This window comes from Lagenorhynchus albirostris, chromosome 1 (assembly GCF_949774975.1).
Source record: "Lagenorhynchus albirostris chromosome 1, mLagAlb1.1, whole genome shotgun sequence".
In the NCBI taxonomy this organism is placed as follows: Eukaryota; Metazoa; Chordata; class Mammalia; order Artiodactyla; family Delphinidae; genus Lagenorhynchus; species Lagenorhynchus albirostris.
In genome coordinates, this window is record NC_083095.1 from 36,056,866 (window position 1) to 36,070,029 (window position 13,164).

At 35.6% G+C, this 13,164-nt stretch overlaps 1 protein-coding gene across 7 annotated transcripts in view; it reads right to left on the bottom strand.

Moving 5' to 3' along the window:
* FUT8 (fucosyltransferase 8) overlaps positions 1–13,164 on the bottom strand; it is a 314,298-nt gene that overhangs the window by 24,030 nt on the left and 277,104 nt on the right. The window lies entirely within an intron of this gene.

Sequence of the window (13,164 nt, forward strand, 5' to 3'; positions counted from 1 at the left end):
TTAGACCTATTATATTCTCAATGATGATGAATAGAATCTGTGTTGATTGTTTACCTGGATATTTTAAATTTAAAGTTAGAACAGAGATAGAGAATTTCTGTAGATGACGATTGGTTTAAAAACCCAACTTCTATATACCATTAATGTTACTGCTGTTCTATCAACTTTATAATGCAATGAGAACAAACCAAAATGTGATAGACAGCATCCTTAGAGTTTACGCCACATACTAAAGACCACATAGTAATAACTAGAAAACACAAAGATATCAGGCAGAAAGCTTTCACAAATATAAAACGTACTGACTTAAATTTTCAATAACAAAAAGCATTAACCTGAACATACAAAATAACTCCAGTTAAGATGTTGTCATTGTGCATAATAAATTAGAATCACAGTTAAACACTGGACTGTCAAAGGAAGAATGTACTTGTAGAGAACAGACCTAGAATATGTTTAAAATGTATCCACCAGAATGAAACACAGTCCTTAAATTCTGTTTTTCTACATATATGAAAAGTATTTTTAAATAAATTACATGATCTGGGTATGTGATCACTCAAACCAATTGCATAGTTATTAGAAAGTCAGTATAACTAAGAATTAAAAACTTCTGGTTAATATTCTCTCTCTCTCTGATATATAAAACTCATTTCAGGAGTCTAAGAACAAAGCCCTTGAAACATGGCATTTGTTGAGGGAATAAATGGGAATAAACAAATTTACCGCCAGTATTTCAGTTGTCTAGCATGCCAGTTAAGAAAGAGTTGGGCCCCTTTATCAGATGAGAAACTGTAATTAAGAGTGTGTGGGGAAAGAATGAGCTGCATTTTAAATTAATCTCTAATAGTCTCCCTAAGGCAAGGAAAATTGGGGTGCTTTCCCTGATGTGGAGATGATAAGTAGTACATGTATGAGAGAGGAAAAAATAAGGAAGAAAGGTAGCTCTTTTTTTTATAAAAAACAAAGAGGGAAAGGAAGAAAGATCCTAGCTTCTCATATACAACCATAAACAAAAGCAAAATTAGTACAGCTACCTTCTTTTTGTGATTACTTCCTGAAAAGGTTATTCTAAATGTTCCATGTAACTAGCTCCAAACTTCATTCATGTGAAAGTATTACCTTCTAACTGTCCTAAGACCTCAAACTTCTGTACAGCTAGCCCTATTGACTATTTCATTTCAGAAGTGAAAACTATGCTTGTACCTTCAAGACACAGAACTCAGTTTATTTTTATTGACTCTTTTATTCATTCATTCATTCAAATATTTACTGAATACTACTATGTCAAACTCTGTACTAGGCAGAGTATAGAGTGATGACATGGTTCCTGCCTGTCAAGATTTCCAGTTCAAAAACCTCACCTAGAACTAGACTGCTTTTGGTGAAAGAAAAACAAACAAAATAAAACAAACCATCATCACCAACAAACATGCTACCCAAAACATATCAATACTCAGCTGCCTAGTAAAATATTAAGAAAGGGGTATTCATATTTATAAATGAAAAAAACTGTCACAGCATGAAAGTTTAGCCTCCTCAATAATGATACATTTCAAAATGAAAGGTAATTACATAGTACACACTATGTTAGAAGGTCTTTTCTTTTACTTGGTTTACCACATAACATTTTTTATTCTATTGGAATACACATTCAAAAGAATTTAAATCTGGAAGAGATCCTAGACATAATCTTATTCAGTGTTTTCTAAACTTCAGTCATTTAAGTACCACCTTTGTAATTCTCCCCATATCCATATACCATCTGTACTATTTAATGTTTTAAAAATTCACTTTTTAAAACTTAAATTGATTTATTTTATAGATGGTAATTAAAAATATAACTTCACTAAAAACAAACCATGTTATTAAACTCTATACAGATACTATTGCTTATAAAGAGCTCTGAGCTCAAGTCAGATTTTTTTTTTTTTTTGCGGTACGCGGGCCTCTCGCTGTTGTGGCCTCTCCCGTTGCGGAGCACAGGCTCCGGACACGCAGGCTCAGCGGCCATGGCTCACAGGCCCAGCCGCTCCGTGGCATGTGGGATCCTCCCGGACCGGGGCACGAACCCGTGTCCCCTGCATCGGCAGGCGGACTCTCAACCACTGTGCCACCAGGGAAGCCCTCAAGTCAGATTTATATTAAAAAAGATTATTAGTGAGGTTTTAAGGGGTGATAATTGCCTCTCCTTTATATCTCCTATGAGTTTGAAACCAAATGAAAAGCAGAGAGAGGAATAAAAAGGCAATCAAAATATCAGCTTGATTACCAATAAAGATGAACTGGAGAACACAGTTTTGTGTTCTGGATTGATGGTCTCATGGGTTTCCTAATAGTTCCCACCCAGTCCTAAGCAGAGTTTGTCAACAAAGGCCTTCTATGCACATGGTGGAGGAGGAGCGTGTCTTCTGAGAATGCGTCACACCATGAGATGAGCTTGACCTCACATGTTTGGTTCTTCCTCTTAACTCACCAGTTGTATAACATAGGACTTTCCTTCCAAGTAGAGGTGAAATGAGGTAGACAGAGCAAAAAAGCACTTCTGTACTTTTCCCTTCTAAGGAATGGAATTAACTTTGCTTCTATAGAGATTTTTGAGGAATAAACGATCCACAGTATCTGCCCCCGCCTACCTCCATCCCCAAACAACTATCCAGTGTTAAAGAACTATTAAAGATATCTTGATATCAAATTGAGACTGATATAATCAGAAAGACTGAACAAGGAATAACTCTCTCAGGTATGAGATTCAATGTTCATTTTAATGTTTTATCAGAAAACCACCTGACATCATCACATATGCCACCTAAAGTCACCTCTAGTAATCTGTGTGGTAGGTTTCAGAATTTGGGAAACACAGATTTATTTAAACTGCCTCATTTTCCAGAAGAAATAGACTAAGAGAGGTTAAGAGAACTTCTCAACGGTAATACAGCTGATGATCAGACTCTAGTGTTTACTCCACTACTTGTATTACCTTCTGCTTTCTGGAACATACATTTTTAAAAAGCATTTAAGTATGGCCCTATTGACCAATCAAGAGTGCCCTGCCACTCTAAGAGGACTCTAGTGTTGGTTAAAAAAAAAAAAAGCACTGCATCAACCTTCTAGCAAGAGAATGTTTCAGATGTACAAATCATACATAAGTTAGTACTATTCATCTGTAAAGAATCAGTGCAAACTAGCCTGGGCATTACACAACTGACTGCCCAGTTCAACTTGAATTGATTCGGTCATTATTAATTATCTCATATTCAAGACTACCTCTCTTGTGGATAATCCTCTTTTATCAGGTCATTTGCTGAGGGCAGCTCTGGCAGGAGCATAGGTAGCTCTTTGAAAGGGATGATCTCCACAGTTACAGGCAAGTACCTTTAGAAGAGCCCTCTTCCCTGCTAGTCAATTCATGAGAGACCCATTTAAAAGCACTACTCTGTCATCATTTCATGTAACATTAAGTCAGAGACACCAGCCCTGCAGCTAGTCAATTAGAATTATTAGTCTTCCAAAGACTCAATAGAAAGGGCTTGAGAAGCTTAATATCCACCATAAATGAATGGGTTCTGCTATAATGAAAAATGTTTCAAGGATAGAAAGATTTTGGGTCCCAGTGCATACGATTTCTTCTGTATTTACTGTCTTGTTGTGAGAGAAGCAGCACTCAGGAGGGGGAACTCTCCTAAAAACAGAATTCATAGAGCTCAGAATTGTCAAGGCAGAGAGGTTTGGAATAGGGTTGCCAGTTGAGAAAAATCTTCAATAAGACATCACTATCTAGAACTTAAATTCACTTGGTGGGAGGAGGGGTTATTAGTAACTTATCTGAAAGTTCTGATATTCTATCATCACTAACTTGACCAAAATTCTGTGCTATACTGAAAGTACAGAATAGCAGTACGTTGTCTAAACTAGTAATACTTCCTGCTCATATTACAGCAAGGAATTTGTATGATTAAATTATATCCACAAAGACTATCTGGACTTTTGGGATTTACACTTTCTTTGCCATTGTGTGGCCAAATATGACTGACTAAATTCTCACTCAACTCTCTGAGACTTGTTAGAGAAGGCAAGAGTAAAAGACCAAAAGTTAACTAGCGTGGTGAGACCTCTAGAGGCACGGGGGAGCGTTCTTGATTTTACTTGATTTATAGATCGCCGTTTAAAAAAAAAAAAAAAAATCACATAAATGTGTGAGCTCTGTTCTTTTGGATTTTAACATGACGACATTAATATTTATATCCTCATTTAATGACTGAGCTCTGTTCTCATTTAAAATGTGAAGGAAAGATACACTATTAAAAAGTGAACATCTGGGCTACTTTCCTTTTGTTTTACAACCACTGAGGCTGATAGAGATCTCTTCCTGAACTTGAATGAACAACTGTCACCTGCCATATGAATTCCATCACTGCTCTACTTAAGCAACAACTCAGAACACTGTTATTACTGCCAGTTTGAAGCCTTGAACCAACTGAGTGAAAAGTTCTAAATTCAATCATATGAAACACACTGCAGTGTTAGCAACATTCTTAAGAATTAGCATATCACACTGTGGGAACGACTGTGCAGCATTCTTATGAGGTGCTGCCTTCTTTTACTAGCAACAGAGATGCCTTGCAAAAGCAACCAGACTCATGGTTCACGGACCTCAATGATATTCTGACAGACTTGACTCTGGATTGAGGACTGAAAGAATAGCTAATGGAAAATATGTAATAACTTAGTGAATTATGCAGTTCAGGATAAAGTAGGCAGGACAGTGTCAAAAGAAAAAAGACCAAAGATATTTGTTTGCTCTGTACCACTAAACAGAAGGTTTCCTGCAGTCATTCTTAATGTTTCTGAAACAAATTTAGTCATTTAACTTTTATATACATATGTGTTACTTTGCCAAGAGGTTCCAGACATTCCACAGACAGCTTGCTCATAAAGGGGATGCTGCCAATAGTTTCTTTGATCATTCAGATTACGCAGGCCCTGGAACTCCATGGCTAGAGATTTTCGGGGAGTTTGTTGTTTGTTTCTTAGTAATACTTTCTCCTAACTTAGAACCTCCTACTAACCCCAAGGATCCCAAGGAATTCTTGAACAGCTTTTCTCATTGGTAAGAAACAAGAGAGTGGAGGAATGGAAAGCAGTAGAAACAAAGACAAGGCTTAATATCATCAAATTTAGCGAAGAGCCAAACCCCAACCTTTCTTTCCCCTATTCTTGTAAAAAAAAAAAAATCACAATTCCATTCTCATATTCCTCTTATTCTTTCATCACATGTCATGTCTCCTTGAAAGAAATAGCCAGGAGGAAGGACCTCATGGTAATACCAGCCTTTCATTCCTTGAGAATCCCTGCAAGAGGTGACGGAGTGAGCAGGTGCGCTGTCAGGATCTCAGTGGATAGAGCTGTCAGTTGGCATGCCGCATTCCCTTCTGCTTTGGGGGAATTTTATAGTTGCCTCTGTGGTTAGCACATACTTGGAGAGTTAGGAATGCGACATTTCATGCTGGATTTACAGCTACTTGTAATTTTTATGCTGTTAGCTTCCAATTATGTTAATCAGGAAGGCCTAATTAGGGTTCCTTGATGATAGGGTAAAGGTCCATCCTAATACCCTAAGATACAAGAATTACAACAAGAAATTCTGGATATTCCACGAGAGAAAAAAATGAACATACAGTCATTTTGGAAGAAGGAGATAATAACAAAATAGTTAAGACTTCTGTGGGATGTGAGGAGAGAAGACAAATTAAGTGTGGCACCATGCTAAAGCACTGATAAAACAGACAAATATCTTGGCCTACTAAAATAGGGACTGGAACATCAAACCTCCCTCATATTGTATGCTAGACCAATCCATAAAGTACCAGCAGCTCCAAGAGTCACCCTGCCATCATGCCCATCTTTAGCTCCTGCTGCCACCTCAGACTGCAGAGTACGTCTTCTTCCCCAGCTGCCTCCTCCTCCACTGTGGAAGAAAACAGATGGGCAATGGGGTACGGCTTTACATGACAAGCCACAGCTCCTGCTGTCACTGAGGCTCCAATCTGGTATAAGTCACCTGTTCCTCCCTCATTTCTCCTCTTCTGGGTTGTATTAGATCTCTAGAAAGAGAGCTAGTACTTTACAATCTACAGCCTCTGGTGGCAGAGCTGAGAAAAATACTATAAAGACATTATTCAAAGAATGGCTATATTTTACCCATTCTGGTTTAAATGGAGGAAGAGCAGGGGATATCCATAAATAAAGAAAAAGAACTACGAGGCAAAAGGCATGAAACCTTAATTAATGGAGCATGGAAAGGGGAGGGAGGAGGAAGATAAACATAGCAAACAGGGTAAAGAGGAGAAGTCTGAGATGGAGAGTAGTCTTTTGATTATTACTGCTTAAAAAAGATAATACTTTGTACAGGTTTGATACTTCACACGATGGCTCCCATGACACTTCGTTTATGCAGGGACTGCACAGCCACAACCTTCTTTAGAATCTACACTAGAATTTGCAAAGGAATATGTCTATCACTCCTTTGCCAAGAAGATTCCTACTATTTCTTATTATATGCAACATATTTTTCAACCTGTAGATAGTTATCTATCAATAAGCCACAAAGTCTTACCTGGTAGATCTCTAAATCAGAGGCCACCATTTATCATAATCCTATCTTCATCTCAACTGATAAGGATTCTGGCAGGGATACAGGTCCAGAGTCTGTTCTTTCCATATGCTTTACTCCTTGTCAATCACCCATGCTATAAGCCACTTCTAACACAGCTCCTGCATCCACCCCCTCCCCACCTCACCTCTCTATCAGCATCTTGAATTAAGAGCTAACATTTGCTGAACAACTATATGCTAGGTACTACACTAAACATTTTCCATACATTATCCCAATTAGTCTACAAAGTCTTTATGAGGTGAGTACTCATTTTACAGACGAAGTTAACTCAGTCTGTTCAAGGCCACCCAGCTAGCATTCAGAAATAGGAGCTGAACTTAGACATTCTGATTCCAGAGTTTAAAGTCTTACTCCAACCCTACTCCATTACCTTTAAGTTTCAGAGAAAGCCAAAGTGACTCCTCCTGTAATGAAAAACAGAGGCGGGAGGGGGCCAGGCTCCAAGTGTGAGTTTAAATAGCCAAAGGAAGAGGTAACGGAACTCCCATGTGTAAGGTACAGATCTCTCTCTACAGAGTGCACTGGATCTAGAAATTAATATTAAGTAAAGGATATAAAAACTTCAAACAGTTACCATGTGTACCCATATAAAGCTATTAGAAGCCATGAATTATGGCTTAACAAAACAATTTCATTCATTGTCATTTTGGGTTCACACTGGGATCCCGTAAGAAACAAAAATAATAGCTAGACAGCTGACCTCAAATTTAAATTATTTGTATGAAATAATTAAGGTGCTTTTTAGTCAATTTAAAGCTCATGGTTAAGAGTTAATAATACCTTCACAATTTGATTGTAAAGAGAAAATATGAATTAGACAACCTATGACAGTCTTATTTCCTAATAATGATATAATAAGCTTTCCATGAAGAAGAAATAGCCTACTTCAGAACAAAGAATCAGGAAGCAAAGTTATTATAAAGAGATTATTAAATTTGTAAACCATTCTCCCTATTACCTATTTACATACTTATTTTCAACTATTAAACATTAAAGCAAAACATATTCTACAATCTAAAATACTTCTGTCCTTAAAAAATACTTTCACCTTTAATTTCTTAAGTGGTATATTTAGGGATAAATAAAAATAAACAACTTTCAATTTATTCATAAAGACCTTATAAAACTGACTGAAGTATCTACTCCTGTTGATATGATCCAAAATTCAGGGTATAGTAACTGATGGCATCCAAAATAAACCACAAAATAAATACAAGTATTTTGTATTTTCAGAAAAAATTTCAGCCTTGATTATTATAATAATTAACTTTATTCATGTCAGAAGAATTTCTGAAAGATTAAAAAATATCAGAGAAAAACTTTCAGAGGGGATACAAAGTAATTTTTAAGTCAATTCAATAGTTTACTAAGTTGAACATACATAAAAGGGGAAATCACAATTGTGTTTATATATAAATTAACTTGTGCAGTTCAACTACTACCTCTCAAGAATAAAAAGAAATAATGTTTTTTAAGAGGATGGAGATCTTCCAAATGACAAGAGGATGATTCTCTTCTATCTGAAAAGATGAAAGTTGAGAGGGGATATGCTCAAAGCCTATAAAAATCATGACAGATTTAGATAATGTGTTCAAGCTGTGTTCATCAAACCTTAGAATTAGGAACCTTTCACTGGTGCTTGAAAAAAGTACTTTGAGAATAACTAAAATAAAGCCCATTTTACACAATAGGTAGAATTCTTACAGAACTCAATATCCCAAGAGAAGATAAAAGTCAAAAATGATATGTTTGGGGAAAAATGTAAATGTTCAGACCTTGACATCATGGATGGCAACTATATCTCCCATAAAATGTCACTGAGGACTACTGTTAAATCAGAGTTCTGAACTGGATAAATCAACGATATGACCCAAAATGTCCTTAGGCTTCAATGCATAGGAAACAATATATACAATATAATAAGACTATGTTACATTTTGGCTCTAAAGGATGCTTTTTCTTTGTGTACTAACACACTATTATTCTTTTCCTTGCAGTATGGACATAAGAGGCAGATACACCATTGAAACAATGATACAAGGAAGAAGAATAGAATATTACTTATGCCTGCTGATATTGCTTACTTGGTTAGAATAGATTATAAAATTCATAAAATAAAGGATACTGGAGTTCTGACATTGGTACCTCATAGTTAGGTTTTGTAGAACAAAACTCGTACATGACTATTTGCTCTCACCAGTATCAAACAACCAAAAAAGGATTTATTGAGAACTGTTTTAGTCGAGGTCACTTGTTGCAAGGACTAGAAACCTGATCAAGTTAGCTCAAGTGAAAAGGACATTACTGAAAGTATATAAGGGAATTGCCAAGAAACAAAGAACAAGAAGTACAACTGTATCTTATAGAAAATGGGAAGCCTGCAATTCTTACTACCTCTCTGTGGCCCCATGGTCTGGGCAGGTCAGCGACACTTTCTGCTAACTGACTTCTCTCTTGCTCGGGGCCCATCTTGTAGCCATCATCTTTAGACTACAAGATTTTACAACTTAGTCTCACCCTCAGATAAGCTAGAGTCTCTGTCTTGTAATGATACTAACATTTACTGAGACCATGTGCTGAATACTGTGCTAAATGCTTATGAATATTATTTCTCTTAATTAACAAAACTACCCTACAGGGCAAGTACACTTATAGATGACCAGTGAAGGAGTTAGAATCCAGACCAATCGGACTCCAGAGCTGGAGTGCTCAACTGTAAAATTAGATTACCTGTCAACAGGTATCTTATTGGCACAGCCCAGCCTAAAGGATTAGTTTCTCAGGATCAGGTAATCACCTTGGCCTGTACAGCTGTAACTACCTGTGTGCGCACACATATGTGTGTCTGTGTGTGTGTGTGTAGGAGGGGAGGAGTGGTTACATGATATACACAAGGCAGCAAGAATTGTATTGCCCAAATAGATGTTATTAGATGAAGTGTGAGGAGTTAATAACTGATGTATAGTAAACCATTGGCTTTTAGGAATTTAAAATTTTAGGAATTTCACTCTCAGAACATAGGGTAATTTTAAGAACCATCCATGTACGTATCTCTATCACTGCATTTACCAAGTTGTATTATAATTATGTTTTTGTAGCTGTCTCCCGCACAAGTCTGGAATGATGACATAAACCTTAACATATTCATCCTATTGCCTCATCAACTATCACTATCCCAGGCATACAAAAGGCACAAAATTAAGTTCTTAGTTGAACGACTGAACTTAATATATAAAGCACTATAATCAACATGAATCCCACAGTCTGCTGTAGGAAATAATCACTTAGTAAGTGAGACGACCATTCAGCATCACAATCTCAACACTATAGGTAAATTTCGAGATTTGAGAATATCACCAGTTTTATTGCTTTAAGATGCAAAATAGTCAAAACTACTCAGGTACTGCCTTTATTTAAGAACTTTAGCTGTCTCTTAGATAACAAATACATGAAAAGTGGTATAGAAATACTTGTTAAGCTATATTTATATAACAACCTTATTCTTCTTGTTGCTTGCACAGTACTTCAGAAATATATAGGCATTCTTCCTTGGATTTACCAACCATTTTTAAAATATATACTATCTAAATAGGATAGAACAGGAAACAAGATAATACTCTTGCTTTTGTTATGGTTTCACTGTACACTTTTTGAGGGAGTTGAATGGACCCAAAGAATTGTCTTTGAGAGTGACAAACACTATAGAATCTATATTTCAGTTATAAAATAATATCAGAATTTGTAGTTAATTTTTACATGATGTACAGGGCTTGATGGAACTGGAAATTATGCTAGACATGTTTTAGGTATGTTTCATTGCTAGAACAAAGTCTGTTCCTTCATTCAGAATTTGTAAGTTTCACACTTTGTATTAACTGGAAGTAGATAATTAAATTAATTTAAAAGAGTTTCACTTAGACTATTTCTACACATCATAACCAAAAATACAAAAATAAATTGAACCTTACATTTGAAACTAAGATTTTCATGTCCCTTGTTATTGCTGCTTGTGACCATTACTATCATTATAATAAAACATAGTGTACTTTTTTTTTTAGTTTCAGAGAATTTTCACATATTAGTTCAGCTTATTTGCAACAGAGCTCCTTATTCTCCTTAACAAGACCTACCTTCAAGAGAAACTATCTACCAGAGCCTAACCTATGGAAGTTTTACTGAAGCCTAAGCAACCTGAGGGGAGGGAAATATCCATCTCAAGTTCACTAAAAGACAGACCTAATCATAGGACTATAGAATACTTCCTTTCCCCCATGCCATATTACCACATCAATAGAGCTGCTGAATAATAACAAAGGATTACAGCTGAAAGAACTGCCTATTAAAGGAGTCTCTAAGAAAACCTAGAAAAAAACCAAGAGAGATGAAAAAATGAGGACACTAGAGGAAAATTTAGCATCTGACACCACAGCTAATAGTAAACACAGCCTAACTCCTAGCCAGATAAACATAAAACCTCACACTAAAGGCCTATCTATTTCAGTTCAGTTTTTACCTAATACATCATGTCCAGTTTTCAGCAAAAAATTATAAGATATGCTAAAAGGCAAAAAAAGAAAATACATACTGAAGGAACAAAGCAACCATCAGATCCAGACTCATATATGGCAGACATTTTAGAATTATCAGACCAGGAATTTAAAATAACTATGATTAATATGCTAAGAATTCAAATGAAAAAAGTGGACAAGCTGCAAGAAGAGATGAGTAATATAAGCAAAGAAATGGAAACTCTAAGAAAGAATCAAAAGAAAATGCTAGAAATAAAAAACACTGTAACAGAAATGAAGAATGCCTTTGATGGGCTCATCAGTAGGCTGGACATGACCAATGAAAGAATCAATGAGCTTGAACATATGACAACATAAACTTACAAAACTGATTGGAAAGAGAAAAAAAATGAAAAGGATGAAACAATATCCAAGAACTATGAGACAATTACAAAAGGGGAACATATATGTAATGGGAATGTAGAGGAGAAGAAAGAGAGAAAGGAACAGAAGAAATATTTGAAGTAATAATGCCAGAGAAGTTCCCAAAATTAATGACAGACACCAATCCACAGATGTAGGAAGCTCAGAGACAAATACCAAAAAAATAAATCTATACCATGAATGTTATACTGAAACTATAGAAAATCAAAGACAAAATCTTGAAAGAAGTCAATGAGGTAAGGGGAAACCTTATCAATAAAGGAACAAGAATAAGAATTACATAGGCCTTCTATTCAGAAACTATGCAAGCAAGAAGGGGGTGGAATAAAATAGTTAAGTTTTGAAAGAATGAAAACCCAGCTACTTAGAATTCTGTATTCAGTAAAATTGCCTTCAAAAGTCAAAAGGAATGAAGACTTTCTCAGACAAAAACTGAGGGAATTTGTCACTAGCTTCAGAGAGAAGGAAAATGATGTGTCGGAAACTCACATATTCATACACATGTATACAGAAAAGAGTATTAGAGAAGGAATAAATTAAAGTAAAATTAAATTTTTCTTTTTCATATTCTTTATTAATCCAAGAGATAAGAGTTTGTTCAAAGTAATAACAGCAACAAAATATTTGGTGGTCATAGCTTATAGAAAAGTGAAATAAATAATAACAATGCTTTAACGGATGGGAGGAAGGAATTGGGAATACTCTGTTATAAGGTATTTGAAGCGCTCATAAAGTGGTGGTATACTGTTATTTGAAAGAGACTTGTACTAGTTATAAATGTGTATTACAATCTTTAGGGCAACTACTTAAAAGAAAAGTTGTAATTTATATGCTAAGACAGGAGAGAAAATGGGGTCATATATAATGAGCAGTTAAAACCAAAGAAGGCAGATGAATAGAGGGAGATAATAAAGAAACAAGGTCAACACATAGAAAAGTCACAAGTATGGCTTATATTAATCCAACTTTATCAATAATCACTTTAAATGTAAGTGGCCTAAATACTCTGATTAAAAGACACGGACTGTCAGAGTGGATTAAAAAGCAAGACCCAACTATATGTGTCTACTACTTTAAGTATGAAGACACAGAGACATTAGAAGTGAAGGAATAGAGAAATATATACTATGCTAACATTAATCAAAAGAAAGCTGGAGTAGCTCTATGAATTTCAAACAAAGCAACAAAAATTACCAGTGATAGAGAGAGGCATTATATAATGACAGAGGGTCAATTCTCCAAGAAGACATCACCATCCTTAAAATATATGTGCCTAATAAGAAGGTGTAAGATTATATGAGGTAAAACCTGTTAGAATTGGAAGAATAAATTCACTATTTATTTTAATTCGAGGATTATTCACAAATTCACTATTAGTTAGAGATCTCAATACCACTCAATCAGTAATTGCCAGAACCAGCAGGCAGAAAACCAGTACAGATATAATTGAACAGGAAAGTATCATCAATCAACTGGATCTAACTGACATTTATGGAATACTTCATCCAATAACAGCACAATGCACAGTCTTCTTAA